Source organism: Anopheles coustani (assembly GCF_943734705.1).
Source record: "Anopheles coustani chromosome X unlocalized genomic scaffold, idAnoCousDA_361_x.2 X_unloc_40, whole genome shotgun sequence".
In the NCBI taxonomy this organism is placed as follows: domain Eukaryota; kingdom Metazoa; phylum Arthropoda; class Insecta; order Diptera; family Culicidae; genus Anopheles; species Anopheles coustani.
Window position 1 is genome coordinate 240,001 of NW_026525149.1, and position 14,221 is coordinate 254,221.

Genomic DNA, 14,221 nt, shown 5'->3' on the forward strand with positions numbered 1-14,221 from the left:
GTGTCACCTGTTGTCCGAGGCCACTTGCATGGTCAACGGTTGAGGTGGTGATGGCGGGTCGGTGCTGTAGGGTGCCGGCCTGTTGGCTGCCTTGGCCGGGTTGGTTGGTTAACACTTGATTGAGCTTGCACCCGAGGGTAATGGCACTTGAAGGTGGGTACCGGCCGGCTGACCTGGTGTGATGGTTGGTTGGTGAACACTTGGCGGTACTTGCACTTGGCTGTGCTTGGACTTGAAGGTGGGATCCGGCTGGCCTAGGCCATTGGTGGTTGGTTGGTTGGTTAGCCCTTAGCTGGGCTGGCTGGCTGGCTGGCCATCGGTGGTGTGGTGTGTTGGGCGGTTGGTGAACACTTGGCGGTACTTGCACTTGGCTGTGCTTGGACTTGAAGGTGGGATCCGGCTGGCCTAGGCCATTGGTGGTTGGTTGGTGGGTTAGCCCTTAGCTGGGCTGGCTGGCTGGCTGGCCATCGGTGGTGTGGTGTGGTGTGTGGAGTCGAGCATCGTGCGCCGTTGCCTTCTTCGGAGTGTTGTGGGTACGCAAGTGCTTGCAGTGCAAAGAGGTTGGTGATGGAGTGACATTGCCTTCACCATGGAGTTGCGGGTACTTAGGTACTTGCAAGGAGATGGTGGTATGGTGGTGTTGCGTGTGTGGTGTTCGATTAGAAAGATATAATTTCTAAGTCCGGATTAGTGCTGTCAGTGGGGCCCCCGCTAACAGGTCCTGCACGGCCACCGTGGGGCTTGACTTGGCGCTATTCCGGACTTGGGGCGATCACGATGTCCCCGTGCGGGACTTAGAAGATGGAAGAACACACGTACCCTTATCCCATGACTTGTGAGCGATTGGCATACGTTACCACATGAAGAGAAAAATTGGCTAAGTCCCGGATCCATATTATATGAACAGAATAATCGGCTAAGTCCCGGATCCATATTATATGAAGAGAAATATCGGCTAAGTCCAGGATCCATATATAATAACCTAATAATCGGCTAAGTCCAGGATCCATATAATATGAAGAGAAAAATCGGCTAAGTCCGAGATTGGGTCTGTCAGAAATACACTTCCAAGTTACCACACAAGCAAGCAAGATGGCCTAGTGATGGATCCATATGATATGAGGAGAAAAATCGGCTAAGTCCCAGATTGGGTCTGTCAGAAATACACTTCCAAGTTACCACACAAGCAAGCAAGATGGCCTAGTGAGGGATCCATATAATATGAATAGAAAAATCGGCTAAGTCCGAGATTGGGTCTGTCGGAAATACACTATCAAGTTACCACACAAGCAAGCAAGATGGCCTAGTGATGGATCCATATGATATGAAGAGAAAAATCGGCTAAGTCCCAGATTGGGTCTGTCAGAAATACACTTCCAAGTTACCACACAAGCAAGCAAGATGGCCTAGTGATGGATTCATATAATATGAAGAGAAAAATCGGCTAAGTCCCAGATTGGGTCTGTCGGAAATACACTATCAAGTTACCACATGAGCAAGCAAGTTACCACATGAAGAGAAAGCCGGCAAAGTCCGGGAATGTTACCACATGAACTGTAAAATGGGCAAAAACCTACCTTCACAGGGAACGTGAATAACTAAGGCTGTAGACATCGGATCGACAAGCCAAAGACTGATATGGAAAGGAAATGAGTAGTACTAGCTTTCCTGAGAGTTGCAGAGCTTAGACTGCATATGAACGGAAGTTATTAAGCGTCAAAGTCAGAAAAGTTGCCCGATGGAACACAAGTTCCAACTTAGAGCATGAATACCGCCTAGACGGTAAGAGGTACGGCCAGGCTGAGGAATAAGAAAATGTTGGCCAACATGTTCCCTAACTATCCCCCGAAGACCGCAAAGCAATCCAACATCAACCAAGAAAGTTATAGCCCGATCAAGGAAACACCTACTTTGCACCGATATTGCACCAAATATATGTACCAAGCACCTTCGGTTGCATACCTGCAGGGGCTTACCATATGGTTGGTTGATGGTTTGGACCGACCACGTGGTGTACCAAAGTGATGTACCTTTCATGAATTAAAACTCTGGCTGTATGGCACTGAGCGACAAGCTAAGAAGTGATTTGAAATAGTCTTGAGTGGGACTATTTAGGAAAAATGCGAACAAAAAATCACAAAGTCCTTGGGCGAAGCTATTAGCGAAACATAGAGCAAATTGGTACCAAAAACTATGGAAATGGGACTTGAGTCAAAAATAACCGCAAGTTGGAGAAGAGATAGCAAGCTTGCGTAGAACATTTATAACTAGTGCGTGGTATGACCAACAAAAATGTGTATGGGGCCAAGGCGCTGGCTGGCCTCCAAAGTGGTGATATGGGCGATTCAAAGTTTGTACCCAAGTACGAACAAGTATGGAAAAAACAGGGTAAGGTACCAAGTACCATGAATAACTTCGGCTGTAGGTGGCCGAGCGAGGCAAACCGCATATCGTTGGAAAGGTCTCGAGGTGACCTATCTACCCTGAAAGTTTCATGAGCCTAAGTTGAAAGACCACGGAGATATTAGGTGATGATGGTCCAATTCGGGGACCAAGTCGCAGGAAATGGCACTTGACGAAAATCACCCTTGGAAGGTGAATACCGGCTTACCGGTAAGAGATAGCGACTTGGCGTAGAATATTCATAAGTTGGGCGTGAATAGACGCAACTTTCATTATATGGGGGCAACCCGGTCAGGGTGCTCCAAGTCGGTCGTTTGGTCGGTTTATGGTTTGGGCCGACCACGTAGTGTACCAAGGTGAGGTACCTTTCATGAATTATAACTCGGTCAGTTTGCCACCGAGCGGAAAGTTCCGGTGTGATTTGGAATGGTCTTGAGTGGGACTATCAAGCAAAAATACAAATAGAAAATCAGCTTGTCCATGGCCGAAGCTATTAGTGAAACATATAGCAAAATGGGTCCAAAAACGAATGAAATGGGACTTGGACCAAGAATAACGGCAAGTTGGAGAAGAGATAGCAAGTTGACGTAGAACATTTATATTTTGGGCATAGTATGACCAACAAAAAAGTATTTGGGGCCAAGGTGCTGGCTGGCCTCCAAAGTGGAGATATGGGCGATCCAAAGTTTGTACCCAAGTACGAACAAGTATGGAAAAAACAGGGTAAGGTACCAAGTACCATTAATAACTTCGGCTGTAGATGGCCGAGCGAGGCAAACGGCATAGCGTTGGAAAGGTCTTGAGGTGTTCTAGGCACCCTGAAAGTTTGAAAAGGCTATCTGGAAAACTCGTGGAGATATTAGAGAAACATTGGGCCCAAAAGATACCAAGTCGCAGGAAATGGGCCCTCCAAGAACACCCTAAAATCCCAATTACGGCTAAGTTGCAGGCCAGCTAGCGAAGTGAAATGTTCTAGGCATAACTAGAACACGTTAATGCGCAACTTTTTGAATCAGAACTTTTTTCGATATCTGGCCCCCAAAGGGGGGATATGGGCGATCAAAGGATTTTTCCAAGTTTCGGTACTTTTTACGGTATCGCTCATAGCTCCGGCTGTATGCAAGCAAATGACAATCTAAGACATGATTTGGAAAGGTATTGAGCAGTACTAACTTACGTTAGAACACAGCGAAGCGCTATCGGTTCATGACAAGGCCGATATAAGCAGTCAAAGATGAAAAATGTTGACAAAATGAACAAAAATTACCTTGGTACGCGAATAGCGGCCAGGGATGAAGAGGTACGAAGTTGGTGTAGAACAATTATAATTAGGGCTTGGTACGCTCTAAAAGTTTGCCGAAGACCGCAAAGCGCTCAGACCCATAGAAAGTGGCCATTTGGGCCGAACAGTGCGTGCAAAGAGGTGAAAATGCAAAAATTGCACTTTGTGGGGCGATTTGCGGGGGGAAGGAGGGGTCGGAGGGCAAAATGTCCCTTGACCAAAAAGTCTTATCTCGTCGAGATCTACAACATTGCCGAAGACCGCAAAGCGCTAGCTCGCAATCGAAAAATCGAGAATTTGAAAATTTTCTAAGTCTTGGGCTCCCTAAGGAAAAGTTTCAAAAATCACGTTTGTCCCCTATTTTGAAGGGGAAGGAGTCGGTTCCGGGGCATGGTGTCTTCGGCAAAAAGTCTTATCTTTTTGCGTACTTTCGACTAGTTCAATAAAAATTTTTGACCCAAAATTTGTTCGGCGGACCCCTAGGTCGAAAAACCCGAAAAAAGTCGAAAAAAGTCGAAAATGTCGAAAAATGAGAAAACCTCATATTCGGACTCTACACGAGCCCCAGATATTGAAAAGTGAAATCCGCGGTCGATTTGGAACAAAAAATTGACCTAGGCAAAGTTGTATGGAGGTAGGGACCCCTGAGAAAAAAGTTTGGTCCCGAGGCTCCTTGGACCACCAAGTCCCTAGGTCGGACCAAAATCGGAAAAAATCCGACCAAAGTCGAAAGTGTCGAAAATTTTAAAAAACCCCTTTTGGGGCCCTATGGCCTCCCTAGATAATGAAAAGTGAGGTCCGCGGCTGATCCGGAAGAAAAACTTGACCTAGGCAAACTTGTATGACGGTGGGGACCCAAAAAAATTTCGATGAGTGTAGTTTAGACAGGCCGGAAAATGTATCGGTGGTCCGTATCAAGGGACGTCTTTTAGTTCCATGGGGTGGTGGTCGTCGAACAAAGTCGCCTAGGTCGACCACCAGAAAGACCAGTCGTGTTGTAATGGATGTTTTGACCACTTTACTAGGGAAACCTAGTAGGTCGAAGCAAATTTGGGGTTCGAGATGAGTTGGTGAAAGTTGGTCCAACCTAGGTGTGCTTGGTGGAGGTTGACCATGAAAGTAGAGCATGATAGGAATGACCATAACTTTGGTTCTAGATGTCGGATCGGTACACTTGAGGCAGTTTTGGAAAGGTGAAGGCCTGCTCTAGCTATGTTTCCTACCAAGCTGAGCGCCTACTAGTGACCCGGAGGAGGTATTAAGGGTCAAAGGCAAAAAGGGGTACCCTAAAGTGCATGTGACCAAGAAAATGGGAAAAACGGTATCGCCTATAGCTCAGGCTGTATGGCTCGGATCGGAAAGCTTGGATATGCGTTGGAAAGGTCTTGACGAGCGCTAGCTATGTGTCCTACCAAGCGAAGCGCTAGGTGTTGAGCAAGTCGGTCATATTAGAGGGCAAAGGTGAAAAATGGTGGTTTAGAGGCGAAAATTCACCTTATGATCGAAAATAGCGGGCGAACGATAAGAGCTACGAACACGGCGTAGAACAATCATAAGTACGTTACCACAAGACCTAACTTTGGCCAATATAGAGCGAGAAGATCGGAGGTACCCATCAGGGTGATATGGCTGGTTCAAAGTTGGACCAAAACGAGACTTGAGAAATGGGTTGAAACACGGTATCGCGAATAACTCAGGCTGTATGGAACGGATCGACAAGCTAAGATCAGTGTTGGAAAGGTCGAACCGAGCGCTAACTATAATCCCAAACAACCGAAGCGCTAAGTGTTGAGCAAAACTGAGTTATTAAGCGACAAAGTGGAAAAATAATACCAAAATTTCCAAAAATCACACAAGACCAAGAATACCGAGCAGGCGGTAAGAGATAGCGGGTTGACGTAGAATACTTATAAGTTTGCCTCTACGAGACCTAAAAGTCGTCCATAGACAGCGAGAAGATCGGACCACTCTGGAAGGGTGATACGAGTGGTCAAAAATTGGCAAAAATGAAACATGGCTAAAATGGATTTGACTTGTGCACCGTATAGCTCCGGCTGTATGGCATGGATTGTTAAGCTAGGATATGTTTTGGAAAGGTAACACCCAGCGCTAGATACGACTAGAAGAAAGCAAAGCGCTAACTAGCATGATTTGGAAGTTATTAAGTGTCAAAGTCGAAAAATGTTACCAAAATTGAAACTCGAGTACATTAAGCCAAAAAGTACAAGTTGTGAAATTTGGACTTACGAGTAAAATACCGAGCAGGCGGTAAGAGATAGAGACTTGGTGTAGAACAATTATATGTTGGGCATGTTATAACCTATATTTGGCCCGAACATAGTGACGAGATCGGTGGTACCCAAAAGGGTGGTACAGGTGTTAGATGGTTTTCCCAGAGCATAAGCTCCACATGATATGGAAAACGGGAAACATCATAACTTCGGCTGTATGGCATGGAATGGAACGAACAAGGTATCGATGGAAAGAGAAAAGGTAGCGCTAACTATAATTCCTACCAAGCAAAGCGCTAGCATGTGACCGTTCGGGTGTTATTGTGAGTCAAAGTCAGAAATTGTTACCACGAGAGGCGAAAATCCGACTAAGTCCATGAATACCGGGCTGGCGGTAAGAGATACGGCTTGGCCGTAGAACATTTATAAGTTGGCCAATACAAGACCTAAGTTTCGTCCATAGACGACAAGAAGATCGAAGATACGTGAAGGTGAGATATGGGCGTCCCAAAGTGGGCCTTTGAAAAAGTGACAAACTTCCCTTATAACAGCATACACCAAATATCTCTGGCTCTATGGCACCGAATAAGAAGTTGAGGTCAGCGATAGAAAGGTGATAGTCAGCGCTAAATATCATACGAACAGAGTGAAGCGCTAAAGGGAAAGGATCTTGGTGATATAAGGTGACAAAGTCGAGAAAAGTTGCCTCAAAATCATGAAAAATGTGAAAAAATGGCTAAGTCCCGGGTGCCTTAAGGGCAGGTTGATCGAATGTACCGAGCTGGCGGTACGAGATAGAGACTTGGTGTAGAACAATTATATGTTTGGCATGGCAAGACCTACATTTGGTCAATACAAAGTGAGAAGATCAAAGAAACCCGTAAGGGTGATATTGGTGTCCAAAGGTAAAAAGCACTAAGTCTTGGGAAACTTATATGAAGAAAAAGGACCCTGATGGGTCATATAGGATGGATCGAAAAATCGGCTAAGTCCCAAAATGGGGATGTCAGAACTACACTCAAATGTTACCACACCAAGCAAGGCAAACTTATATGAAGCAAAGGACCCTGATGGGTCATATGGTATTGGTCGAAAAATCGGCTAAGTCCCAAAATTTGGATGTCAGAACTACACTCATGTGTTACCACACCAAGCAAGGCAAACTTATATGAAGCAAAGGACCCTGATGGGTCATATGGTATTTTACGAAAAATCGGCTAAGTCCCAAAATGGTGATGTCAGAACTACACTAAAATGTTACCACACCAAGCAAGGCAAACTTATATGAAGGCAAGGACCCTGATGGGTCATATGGTATTTTACGAAAAATCGGCTAAGTCCCAAAATGGTGATGTCAGAACTACACTAAAATGTTACCACACCAAGCAAGGCAAACTTATATGAAGGCAAGGACCCTGATGGGTCATATGGTATGGATCGAAAAATCGGCTAAGTCCCAAAATGGGGATGTCTGAACTACACTCAAATGTTACCACATCAAGCAAGGCAAACTTATATGAAGGAAAGGACCCTGATGGGTCATATGGTATTTTACGAAAAATCGGCTAAGTCCCAAAATGGGGATGTCAGAACTACACTCATGTGTTACCACACCAAGCAAGGCAAACTTATATGAAGGCAAGGACCCTGATGGGTCATATGGTATTTTACGAAAAATCGGCTAAGTCCCAAAATGATGATGTCAGAACTACACTCAAATGTTACCACACCAAGCAAGGCAAACTTATATGAAGCAAAGGACCCTGATGGGTCATATGGTATTGATCGAAAAATCGGCTAAGTCCCAAAATGGGGATGTCAGAACTACACTCAAATGTTACCACACCAAGCAAGGCAAACTTATATGAAGGCAAGGACCCTGATGGGTCATATGGTATTTTACGAAAAATCGGCTAAGTCCCAAAATGGGGATGTCAGAACTACACTAAAAAGTTACCACACCAAGCAAGGCAAACTTATATGAAGCAAAGGACCCATATGGGTCATATGGTATTTTACGAAAAATCGGCTAAGTCCCAAAATGATGATGTCAGAACTACACTCAAATGTTACCATACCAAGCAAGGCAAACTTATATGAAGCAAAGGACCCTGATGGGTCATATGGTATTTTACGAAAAATCGGCTAAGTCCCAAAATGGTGATGTCAGAACTACACTAAAATGTTACCACACCAAGCAAGGCAAACTTATATGAAGGCAAGGACCCTGATGGGTCATATGGTATTTTACGAAAAATCGGCTAAGTCCCAAAATGGTGATGTCAGAACTACACTAAAATGTTACCACACCAAGCAAGGCAAACTTATATGAAGGCAAGGACCCTGATGGGTCATATGGTATGGATCGAAAAATCGGCTAAGTCCCAAAATGGGGATGTCTGAACTACACTCAAATGTTACCACATCAAGCAAGGCAAACTTATATGAAGGAAAGGACCCTGATGGGTCATATGGTATTTTACGAAAAATCGGCTAAGTCCCAAAATGGGGATGTCAGAACTACACTCATGTGTTACCACACCAAGCAAGGCAAACTTATATGAAGGCAAGGACCCTGATGGGTCATATGGTATTTTACGAAAAATCGGCTAAGTCCCAAAATGATGATGTCAGAACTACACTCAAATGTTACCACACCAAGCAAGGCAAACTTATATGAAGCAAAGGACCCTGATGGGTCATATGGTATTGATCGAAAAATCGGCTAAGTCCCAAAATGGGGATGTCAGAACTACACTCAAATGTTACCACACCAAGCAAGGCAAACTTATATGAAGGCAAGGACCCTGATGGGTCATATGGTATTTTACGAAAAATCGGCTAAGTCCCAAAATGGGGATGTCAGAACTACACTCATGTGTTACCACACCAAGCAAGGCAAACTTATATGAAGGCAAGGACCCTGATGGGTCATATGGTATTTTACGAAAAATCGGCTAAGTCCCAAAATGGGGATGTCAGAACTACACTAAAAAGTTACCACACCAAGCAAGGCAAACTTATATGAAGCAAAGGACCCATATGGGTCATATGGTATTTTACGAAAAATCGGCTAAGTCCCAAAATGATGATGTCAGAACTACACTCAAATGTTACCATACCAAGCAAGGCAAACTTATATGAAGCAAAGGACCCTGATGGGTCATATGGTATTTTACGAAAAATCGGCTAAGTCCCAAAATGGGGATGTCAGAACTACACTAAAAAGTTACCACACCAAGCAAGGCAAAGTACCTAGGTGAACCCTAGGAAGAAACACGGACCAAGTCAGATGGCCTAAGTCAATAGAACAAGTGACCTAGGCAAAGTTGTATGGCGCTGAGGACCCTGAAAAATCTGGTTAGTGTAGTTTAGACAGGGTAGGTTTTTGGGTCGGCCGAACCCCCTTATTTTGGGTTTTGGCCTCATCAAGAAGCTACACCTAGGCAAACTGCCTAGGGTGAAAGTGCGAAGACCAATCGAATAGTAAGACAAGTTTTGACCGATCGCCCTAGGCAAGCTTGTATGAAGAAAGGGACCCTAAGGGTCATATGGAAATACATGAAAAATCGGCTAAGTCCCAAAATTGGGATGTCAGAACTACACTAAAAAGTTACCACATCAAGCAAGGCAAACTACCTAGGTGAACCCTAGCAAGAAACACGGACCAAGTCAGATGGCCTAAGTCAAGAGTGCAAGTGACCTAGGCAAAGTTGTATGACGGTGAGGACCCTGAAAAATCTGGTTAGTGTAGTTTAGACAGGGGAGGTTTTTGGGTCGGCTGAACCTCCTTATTTTGGGTTTTGACCTCCTCAAGAAGCTACACCTAGGCAAACTGCCTAGGGTGAAAGTGCGAAGACCAATCGAATAGTAAGACAAGTTTTGACCGATCGCCCTAGGCAAGCTTGTATGAAGAAAGGGACCCTATGGGTCATGTGGAAATACATGAAAAATCGGCTAAGTCCCAAAATTGGGATGTCTGAACTACACTAAAAAGTTACCACATCAAGCAAGGCAAAGTACCTAGGTGAACCCTAGCAAGAAACACGGACCAAGTCAGATGGCCTAAGTCAAGAGAACAAGTGACCTAGGCAAAGTTGTATGACGGTGAGGACCCTGAAAAATCTGGTTAGTGTAGTTTAGACAGGGGAGGTTTTTGGGTCGGCTGAACCTCCTTATTTTGGGTTTTGACCTCCTCAAGAAGCTACACCTAGGCAAACTGCCTAGGGTGAAAGTGCGAAGACCAATCGAATAGTAAGACAAGTTTTGACCGATCGCCCTAGGCAAGCTTGTATGAAGAAAGGGACCCTATGGGTCATATGGAAATACATGAAAAATCGGCTAAGTCCCAAAATGGGGATGTCTGAACTACACTAAAAAGTTACCACATCAAGCAAGGCAAAGTACCTAGGTGAACCCTAGGAAGAAACACGGACCAAGTCAGATGGGCTAAGTCAAGAGTACAAGTGACCTAGGCAAAGTTGTATGGCGCTGAGGACCCTGAAAAATCGGGTTAGTGTAGTTCAGACAGGGGAGGTTTCTGGGTCGGCTGAACCTCCTTATTTCGGGTTTTGGCCTCCTCAAGAAGACAGACCTAGGCAAACTGCCTAGGGTGAAAGTGCGAAGACCAATCGAATAGTAAGACAAGTTTTGACCGATCGCCCTAGGCAAGCTTGTATGAAGAAAGGGACCCTATGGGTCATATGGAAATATACGAAAAATCGGCTAAGTCCCGAAATTGGGATGTCTGAACTACACTAAAAAGTTACCACATCAAGCAAGGCAAAGTACCTAGGTGAACCCTAGGAAGAAACACGGACCAAGTCAGATGGCCTAAGTCAAGAGTACAAGTGACCTAGGCAAAGTTGTATGGCGCTAAGGACCATGAAAAATCGGGTTAGTGTAGTTAAGACAGGGGAGGTTTCAGGGTCGGCTGGACCTCCTTATTTCGGGTTTTGGCCTCCTCAAGAAGACAGACCTAGGCGAACTGCCTAGGGTGAAAGTGCGAAGACCAATCGAATAGTAAGACAAGTTTTGACCGATCGCCCTAGGCAAGCTTGTATGAAGAAAGGGACCCTATGGGTCATATGGAAATACATGAAAAATCGGCTAAGTCCCAAAATTAGGATGTCTGAACTACACTAAAAAGTTACCACATCAAGCAAGGCAAAGTACCTAGGTGAACCCTAGGAAGAAACACGGACCAAGTCGGATGGCCTAAGTCAAGAGTACAAGTGACCTAGGCAAAGTTGTATGGCGCTGAGGACCCTGAAAAATCGGGTTAGTGTAGTTCAGACAGGGGAGGTTTCAGGGTCGGCCGAATCTCCTTATTTCGGGTTTTGGCCTCCTCAAGAAGACAGACCTAGGCGAACTGCCTAGGGTGAAAGTGCGAAGACCAATCGAATAGTAAGACAAGTTTTGACCGATCGCCCTAGGCAAGCTTGTATGAAGAAAGGGACCCTATGGGTCATATGGAAATATACGAAAAATCGGCTAAGTCCCAAAATTGGGATGTCAGAACTACACTATAAAGTTACCACATTAGCAAGGCAGACTTGTATGAAGAACGGGACCCTGGTGAAAGTAGCAAATATCCCAAACCGAACATGAATATTATACACACAAGAGTACGAACATAAAGGAACACGGACCAAGCGTACCGAGAGAATCGGTACTATAGAACCCTCGTGGTTCTACACAAAGACTTTATGTTAGGGGTTCAAGCCCCATAGTACTCAAACGGTGACAGTAGCAAATATCCCAAAACGAACGTGAATCTTATTCACAAGAGTACGAACATAAAGGAACACGGACCAAGCGTACCGAGAGAATCGGTACTATAGAGCCCTCGTGGTTCTACACAAAGACTTTATGTTCGGGGTTCACACCCCAAATCGAACGTGGAATTTACTTTCTGATGGTCATGCGGTCGTCCAAAGGGGTCTAGTATCCTGGGATGACAAGCATCACGGGCACAGCTCGTATCAAAACAGTCGAAGAGGCCCGCGAAAGCTTGCTTTCCATGGCTATGCGATGCACAAATTGAGTTTACTCACCGTAGTATAAAACGAACGAACCGAACCTATCCGAGTAGGGATAATGGGCGCAGTAACATACTTCTGTGACCCAGCGAGAGTTGAACGAGGTGACATGAACTGTCAGTGGCTTATATCAGATGGGATACATACATGAGATTGCTTTCAAATCTACACTCGAAAACCTAACCAAGTAAAAGCGAACGTGGGAAGGATTCGAAACCGGTCACGAAATCTTAAGCTGGAAAGAGTCATCACTATGGATACATATTATGCGAAACCAATCAAGTGCTCAGTACTGATCCAAAACCTAAGAGCACTAGTGAACACCTTATTCTCACCCTAGTTCACATCCAAGTGATCGACCACGTGTGTGAAGCAAAGACCAATCGAATTCCTCAATGAACCGAACACTATGAACAAATGGCCAAAAACGTTATAACTATCCAAACATCCTACTATCTAGCGAAAGTCATCACGATGGAACCATACCATGATCTTTAACCTATAGCGCTCACCATATTCCTACCCAGAGTGCAAGTGAACAGATTGCCCACCCTTACCCAGTTCACAACCACGTGATCGACTAACATACCGAGGTTACCACAAGTCAAAGTTATACGTTTACAAGCGCAAGACCAATCGAAAACCCCGAAAGCAATCTCGACCCAAAATGTATTATCCGTGAGTGTAGTCGAGTCTCGTACTCGTCATCTGTAATCGTCGGATAGAATATCCAGTACACGGTTGTCTTTCCAAATGAAATCTACATACAGAACTCGCTCTTGGCAAATGGGTGGCAATGGCGCAATCAGGAGCGAGTTCCCGTCCGGGTGCCAAGTGATTGGCAAATGTCTGGGGGAAAGCAACCATATGTTGATTTGTCTGTTAGTGTACTGGGTGTTTGAGGTATGTAGTATCCACGCTTGGTTGGGTGTGTCAGAGGACCATGGATGCGTTCACAACCCCAATTGGGGTACATCGGGAATGATTTTGTGGAACCGATGTGCCCGGCACACACTAAGTTTTGTTGCAAGTTAATAGTGTGCCATGTCCGGGGGGGTTGTGATTAAACTCTGGTGAATTGCGTACTGTGGTGATTGGGGTATGAAAGCCCCGCAGTTGCAATGATCGGACGCGCCTAGCGTGTCCTTTAGTTGATGGTAGGGAAATGAAGGCCCTTGTCAGCTCACCTAAGTATTCATGGAAGTTTGGCATAAGGTCGCTGTGGTAGGGGTATGAAGGCCCCGTCAGCGCATGCACAATCGGGCGCACGAGCGCTTAGCGGAGTCGAATGCCGCTCAAGTGCCTGTCCGGTGCATCGGGTGTGTGTGATACGAGGGCAATGAGGTTCGCACGGGGGCTCGCCTCCCGTGTGCTACCGGACTTGACAACATATAGAACGTGGTGTTTGCTCCTCCGGGTGCAATGGGACAATGAACATTCGAACGCAAAGTCGGAATTCTGGTTGATCCTACCAGTAATATACGCTCGTCTCAAAGGTTAAGCCATGCATGTCTAAGTACAAACAGATTTAATGTGAAACCGCATAAGGCTCAGTATAACAGCTATAATTTACGAGATCATCAACCTAGTTACTTGGATAACTGTGGAAAATCTAGAGCTAATACATGCAACATGCCAGGACCCTCGCGGGAACTGGTGCACTTATTAGTCAAACCAATCGCGGGTTCTCCGTGTCATTGAGTTGAAGTCTGGATAATGATGCTGATCGTATGGTCTCGCACCGACGACAGATCTCGCAAATATCTGCCCTATCAACTATGGATGGTAGTATAGAGGACTACCATGGTTGCAACGGGTAACGGGGAATCAGGGTTCGATTCCGGAGAGGGAGCCTGAGAAATGGCTACCACATCCAAGGAAGGCAGCAGGCGCGTAAATTACCCAATCCCGGGACGGGGAGGTAGTGACGAGAAATAACAATATGAAACTCTTTAATGATGTTTCATAATTGGAATGAGTAGAGCATAAATCCTTCTACGAGGATCAAGTGGAGGGCAAGTCTGGTGCCAGCAGCCGCGGTAATTCCAGCTCCACTAGCGTATATTAAAATTGTTGCGGTTAAAACGTTCGAAGTTGATACTTGTCCAACACAGTCCGGCTCCGCCGACCCGGTCAACCCGTGGTCGGTGGGCCAAGTCGGAATCTGGTTGCGACTCAATGGTGTGGTAGGGCACCAAGTCTGTGTCATGGTGTGCCCTTCAACGGGTGCAAGTGTAACATAGAGCTCGACCGCTCACGTTTAC